This window comes from Natrix helvetica (genome assembly GCF_964273705.1).
Source record: "Natrix helvetica genome assembly, chromosome: 2".
Classification (NCBI taxonomy): Eukaryota; Metazoa; Chordata; class Lepidosauria; order Squamata; family Natricidae; genus Natrix; species Natrix helvetica.
This window is the reverse complement of record NC_138552.1, coordinates 27008760-27015824: the sequence shown is the minus strand read 5'-3', so window position 1 is coordinate 27015824 and position 7065 is coordinate 27008760. Positions and strand designations below refer to the sequence as shown.

Sequence of the window (7065 nt, the reverse complement as noted above, 5' to 3'; positions counted from 1 at the left end):
AGCCTTGGGGTACTCCACTGCATACTTCCCTCCATGTAGATGCAGTTCCATTGAGAACTACACGTTGAGTGCGGTTGGTCAGCCAGTTACCAATCCATCTGGTGGTGATGCTGTCTAACCCACATTCTTCTACTTTATCTAGTAGTAGGTTATGGTCTACCTTATCAAAAGCCTTACTGAAGTCCAAGTAAACTATATCAACGGCATTCCTCTGGTCCACTAATTTTGTCACATTATCAAAGAATGCAATAAGATTAGTCTGGCATGATCTGTTTTTGACAAATCCATGTTGGCTTTTGGCTATTACTTTGTTTGCTTCTAGGTGTTCGCAAATTCGTTGCTTGATTATTTTTTCCAGAATCTTTCCTGGTATTGAGGTTAGGCTGATAGGTCTGTAGTTTCCTGGATCTAATTTTTTCCCTTTTTTGAAGATGGGAACCACATCAGCTCTTTTCCAGTCCTCTGGTAGTTCCCCGGTGTTCCAGGATCTCTGAAAGATATAATTCAGTGGTTCTGAGATCTCGTCTGCTAGTTCCTTCAGAACTCTGGGGTGTAATCCATCCGGTCCTGGTGATTTGAACTCATCTAGGGTAGACAGGTGCTCACTTACCATTTTCTTCCCTATTTCAATTTGTGTTCCTAATTTTGTGGTGCTGCTTTTGATAGGGGACTCTGACTCTGCTTAGCCTTTTCAAAAGCAGAGGATTTAAATATCGGACCACTGTTGTTGATGGCATCAAGGGCATATCTCCCTGTTTGTTTTCTTGGCAACATAAGGCTGTTTTTTTTTTTTTTGCATTCTGTAATGATTTTCAATCTTGATTAAGGCTCCCTCTTAAAATGCTAATCAAGGCCAAACTCTGCTTTTTAAGATCATCCAAGTCTGGATACTTTCTGCTTATATAGAGACAGATTATATATAAAGACAAAATAAAATTAATAGTCCTGGTAGTGATGGTTAAGTAGGGAAATCAGATTGGGTATAAATAAAGAAATTGGGTATAAATAGAGAAATTAAACCCACAATATACTTAAACATATAATGATTTGTGATTTAAACAATTAAAAATTAAAAGTTGGCTTACATTGAATGTTAATTTAAATTCACATACATTTTAATAACTTATGGACATACCCTCCCTTCCTCAATTTGATTTGGGTAAAGTTCTTTTAATGAAATTGTTTTTTAACGTTAATTCCACAAATGCATTCTTTGCCTTTGCCCAACATATAAGTACACATGGAAATACTGATGATAAGCTTTAAATATATTTTATATTTTAGAATTGTGTAGATTTGATAAATTGTGAATTGAATTAGTTTCTTCCCTGTCCTTAGACAGAAATTAATATGAGGCATTCACATTTAATTTTATAGCTGCTCTTTTAGGATTGGCCTAATGTAACACACAAGTACTCATAATCGGCTACCTAATTTTAGGTAGCCTGATCATAGTTTCAAGTAAATTACGATGACAAATTAATATCACTACACTTTCCTGGCCCTTGTATTGAGGTTAGTGCAGGACCTGAAACCTGATTGGGCAAATTACTGTGAGGGGGACTTTCCTCCAATTGGGTTTCTGTGACACCTCAAACAGATGGACATAGTCTTATTATAGACAGACAGACAGGCATTAACCAGCATTAATTGAGTGCTGGCACCCCAGTGATCTGGATTGGGTCAGAAAAATGAGTCATAACCAATTGGAATCTTCTCTTCCCCTTAGAATAGCCTACTTCCTTGGCTCAATAAAAACAGGATATTACAGCCGTGTTCCCCTCCAATCCACTCCTGGACCTAACCCCATCTAACATGGGCAGTGGAGACCCATATCTTGCCTGCCCCAAGCTTCTGCCTCTACTCAGCCATGTAGGGGTCACTCATATTCACTCATAGAGTGGAAGGAATGTCCAGCTCCCTCAAACCAGATCCATCAAAACCAAGCTATTTAAATTACCACACCATGCAGGATGGTATACATTCTCACTACTGGCCAGGCCACTGGTGGGATTCAAACATTTTTTACTACTCGTTCTGTGGGCGTGGTGTGGCTTGGTGGGCGTGGCTTGGTGGGTGTGGCAGGAGAAGGATACTGTAAAATCTCCATTCCCACCCCACTCCAGGGGAAGGATACTACAGAATCTCCCTTCCCTTCCCACCCAACTCCAGGGGAAGAATACTATAAAATCTCTATTTCCACCCTATTCCAGGGGGAGGATATACTGCAAAATCTCCATTTCCACCCCACTCCAGGGCAAGGATACTGTAAAATCCCCATTCTCTCCTCACCCCACTAACCTGCTTTCCAGCTCCGTTCTCCTGTGGAGGGCAACAGAAAAAGACCCAGACAATCAGCTGGGATCAGCTGGGACTCGGGAGGCAGCAAATAGATGGGAGTGGAGCCAGCCAGAGGTGGTATTTGCGTGTTCTCTGAACTGCCTAAAATTTCCGCTATCGGTTCACCAGCGTTTCTTCAGCCTTTATGTGGGTTCATCTTCCATAGCTATGTATTACAACTAGAATAATACAGGCTTTACAATACATATCTTTGTCGTCAGCATAATATCTCTACATACTAAGATTTTGCCTGGCTTTGTCATAGTATTTAGTCCAAGAAGCGTATATTTCTCTATTTCACAGTATTACTCACATGTCTGGCTTTTTGAACCCAGGAAGATAAATATCTATTATTACTTCCATTATTTTTTCATCTACTTGTATCAGATTGATACAATTGACATAATTTTAGCTTCCTTTAAACATTAAACAACAGACCAAATCAAGAGGTTCTTTAATGTTCCTTACTTCATTATGGTTTCATTAGCCAATCTGAGACTAATATTTTTCCAGGATTTTTATATTCTGATTTCTGTTTATTTTAGTCCAGCATTTCTCAAGATATGTTCTGCATATAGACTAAACAGAAAGGGTGACCATATATAACTTTGGCATTCTTCCTATTTTTGGACCAATGAGTAGTTCCATATGCTATTCTGACACTTCCTAGTTATTATGGATTCCTTAGGATGCAGATGAGGGGCCCACAACTTGATTTATTTCTCTCTCACCAATATCCTTAGTATGATCAATAATGCAAAAACAAATTTATTTCTGAAATCAGCTTAAACTTGTGCTAGGTTCTCATTGCATTTATTCTTGAAGTCTGGATTGGAAAATCTTAACCACGTTCTTAACATATGAGGTAAGCATAACCGTTCAGTACTTTGAACAATGTTTAGTACTGTGATGTATTTTTCTATAGCTGCTTACAAACTGTGAGTGGCATGTCAACAGCATCATGTGGTATGGTTTTCAACAGGTCTGCTGGCATGCTATCAATGCCCATAGCATTGTTATTAGCAAAATTTTAGGGCGCTTTAAATTTCATTTTGCAAGATGCCACGTTCCAGCTTGCTGATTCTATCTCTACATGTAGAAATGATGTGAGGCTCATTTTTGTATAGTTTTCCCATCCATCCATCTCATCTTTATATCTCCTTTATTGACTGGGTCTTGGCCTTTGTCCCATCATCATACAATAAGAAATGCATATTTGATTTTGAGTATGGATTACATACCCCTTCCTATCAACATGTATTACATGTCTTACATTTCTAAGACTCACTAAATTAAGTAAATTAAGTTTTTTACTCACGTTTCAGACTTCCCTGAAAATTTGAAAAAAAATGTTAAAGGAAAACTTGTTTTGGCTCAAATACTGCTTTGAGAAATGCAAACGATATTGTTTCTAATTTATTCTAGCAATAAATAAATTCAAGTATTATTTGTCTTTTAACCTCTTATTTGAATGACATACGACCTGATAGTTGGAGTAAATATTTGATTAATTGATTGTTTCATTTTAGCACAATTTTTCACTCAAAGTAATGGAAATTTGTAGCTTGGCTGAGGAGTTCCTGGACCTTTCCTAAAAATATCTGTTTCCACTCTATTTTGCAGCAGTTCTCTTTTCTTCAGAAGTTGCCTGTTTTACTTTGCTTTTTCCACTGATAGCTCCTTTGGTAATCGTTTTTATTTGTTTTTGTTGCTATGCTGCAAAAACTTTTCATTTAATTTTAAATTACTTTTTATCTAGTTCCTAGCCTATCAGTGTGCCATATCACTTTAGCAACTCATGTAATCCCACTAGGCGGCGCCAAAAGATTTCAGAAAAATCAGGCTACAGCATAAAGATAAAGCCATATGATGAATATAAAGGTAATCCTCAATTTATGATCACAGTTGAGCCCCATAATTTCATTGGGAATAAGACAATTGTTAAATAATTCTGCCCCATTTTATGACCTTTCTTGTCACAGTTGTTAAGAGAATCACTGCAGTTGTTAAGTTAAAAGGTAAAGGTTCCCCTCTCACATATGTGCTAGTCATTCCCAACTCTAGGGGGCGGTGCTCATCTCCGTTTCAAAGCTGAAGAGCCAACGCTGTCCGAAGACATCTCTGTGGTCATGTGGCCGGCATGACTAAACGCTGAAGGTGCACGGAACACTGTTACCTTCCCACCAAAGATGGTCCCTATTTTTCTACTTGCATTTTTACATGCTTTCAAACTGCTGGGTTGGCAGAAGCTGGGACAAGTAACGGGAGCTCACTTCGTTATGCGCCACTAGGGATTCGAACCGCCAAACTGCTGACCTTTCTGATCGACAAGCTCAGCCACTGAGCCATCCCGTCCACTCTTGTTAAGTTATTAAATGATTATTAAATGAATCTGGCTTCTCTAATGACTTCATTTGTCAGAAGATTGCAAAATGTAATCACATGACCTCAGGACACTGCAACCGACATAAATACATGCCAGTTGCCAAGCACCTGAATTTGGCTCATGTGACCATATTCTGCAATGGTGTGTGAAAAATGCAGTGTGAAAAACATTCATAAGCCACTTTTTTCAGTACTGTTATAATTTCAAATGGTCACTAAACGAATGTTTGTAAGTCAAGAATTACCTGTACAATAGTATCTACTGTGACATATTGTATTGGAAACAGAATCAGCAACCAAGGGCAAATAATATTGTTGCTCATGAAGTTAATAAATTATGTGATTTCAAATCAAAACCGGCTTAGAGGGACAGGGAAACATGGAAGACTTGATTATGTAGGACACGCATGTCCAAAGTGCGGCCCGGGGGCCAAATGTGGCCCTTTTTCAAATTTCAAGCGGCCCGCAGCCTCTTCTCCCCACTGGAGTTATTTGTTTAGTCTTTCATAAAATACCGTATTTTTCGAAGTATAAAGATGCATCTTTTTTCCCTCAAAAAAGAGGCTAAAAATCTGGGTGCATCTTATACACTGAATACAGCATTTTTTGCCTCCCAAACTCTGCCCCCTTCACCAAAATGGCTGTGCATAGCCTTTAGGAGGTTTTCAGAGTGCTCCTGGGGGCTGTGGAGGGCATAAATGAGCAAAAAGCGGGCCATTTTTTGCTCAACTTTGCCCCCCCCTCAGCCCCCAGGAGCACTCTAGAAGCTTCTTAAAGGCTATTCATGCCCTTTTTAAAAAAGGCCCATTTTCGTGGGAGAGTGCAAAACCTTTTTTTAAAATTTGCCTCTTCAAAATCTTGGTGCATCTTATACTCTGAAAAATACGGTAGTTAATTCGCATTTAATGTTAAGGGTTCAAAGAATGTCAGGCTGAATGATCGGCCCCACACATTTTCACCTCACCAAATCTGCCCCTCCTCGCAAAAAGTTTGGACACCCCTGATGTAGGATGAAATTAAACTTTCTCGCAAAGTTTATGAAGTTTCTGTTTTATTTCTATTGTATGTTGCCTGTTTAAGAGGTTAGAGGCAGCTCTATTCCCAGCAATAGAAACCATAACAATATATCAGAATACTGAGTATACATGACATGATCATCTAATCTTTAATTCTCCTTAATTGAATAGTTTAATTAAGATAACAAAATAAGCTAGCAAACAGAAATTTAAGAAATCAGATACAATAGTATGGTTATAGAAACATTGCTACAATACATTTTTTGAACAATATAATTAACTTTGACTACAAGAATCATATTGTCCAGTCCTTTTTAACACTGTTCAAGAACTAGTTCAAAGGCTGAGAGTTGGCACATTTCAAAGCCAATGTTTGGCATCTAGTATGTTAGCCTTTTCCCATGAACTCATGGTGACTTTTTGGGAATAGTCTAAGCATATTAAACATAAAGTTCATAGACAAATTCCAAATTTGTGGAATATAATTTACCAACATATCAACATATTAGTCCTACCAAGAACCTAATTTACAATAGTAGGAACATTCACTGAAAAGTAACTATCAAAAGCATATGGAAGTATGCATATTAATGCAAAAATCTGTTGCTTCTCCAGCATAAGAAGGTGGACAAACTTATGTTTTAACAAACTGTTGAATTCCTTAGAAGTGAACATTTTTGATGAATTAAATTCATTTTAGTGTGATCAGATGTACTGTATTTATCATTTTTTGAGTCATCAGACCATTGCATTTGTAAAATAAGTAATTGCAATTCAGTGTTCAATTTTGTTGCATGCAGTATTATTCATATATATATTTAATAACATTTTGCAATTGTCTATAAAACAGAATTATTGTTTAACTGAGTGCAGCAATTCCTGGCAAATTATATTCTTTGTGTATCCTTTTGAAAGCACACTTGTGCGCTATCCAGAAGTGCACCACAAGGGGCGAACTAGTTCCACACTCAGAATGGCTAATGGCATTCTGCAGCATCATCCGGAGCTTTTTTCCTCCACCAATGTCACTTTGTGTTTAGGAGTCACATTCAGGCAGGTCCAACATCGAATAAGTTCATACTTCTGCATGAAGCACCATTATTTTTTCCATCACAGTGGTACCTATTTATCTACTTGCATGTAGCATGCTTTCAAACTGCTAAGTGAAGGCAGGTGATGGGAGCTCATCTCATGTGGTGCTAGGATTCAAATTGCTGGAGTATAGACCTTCTCCGGTGTCTTTAGGTTACTGAGCCACAACGCCTCTTTTAGCGTAGTCAGAAGAAAGTTTCAAGAGATAACATTCTCCACTCCTCAAGTTTTG

At 38.0% G+C, this 7065-nt stretch overlaps 1 long non-coding RNA gene across 2 annotated transcripts in view; it reads left to right on the top strand.

The window, feature by feature from the left end:
* The window catches only part of LOC309385810, a 72283-nt gene that overhangs the window by 29840 nt on the left and 35378 nt on the right, over window positions 1-7065 (top strand). The window lies entirely within an intron of this gene.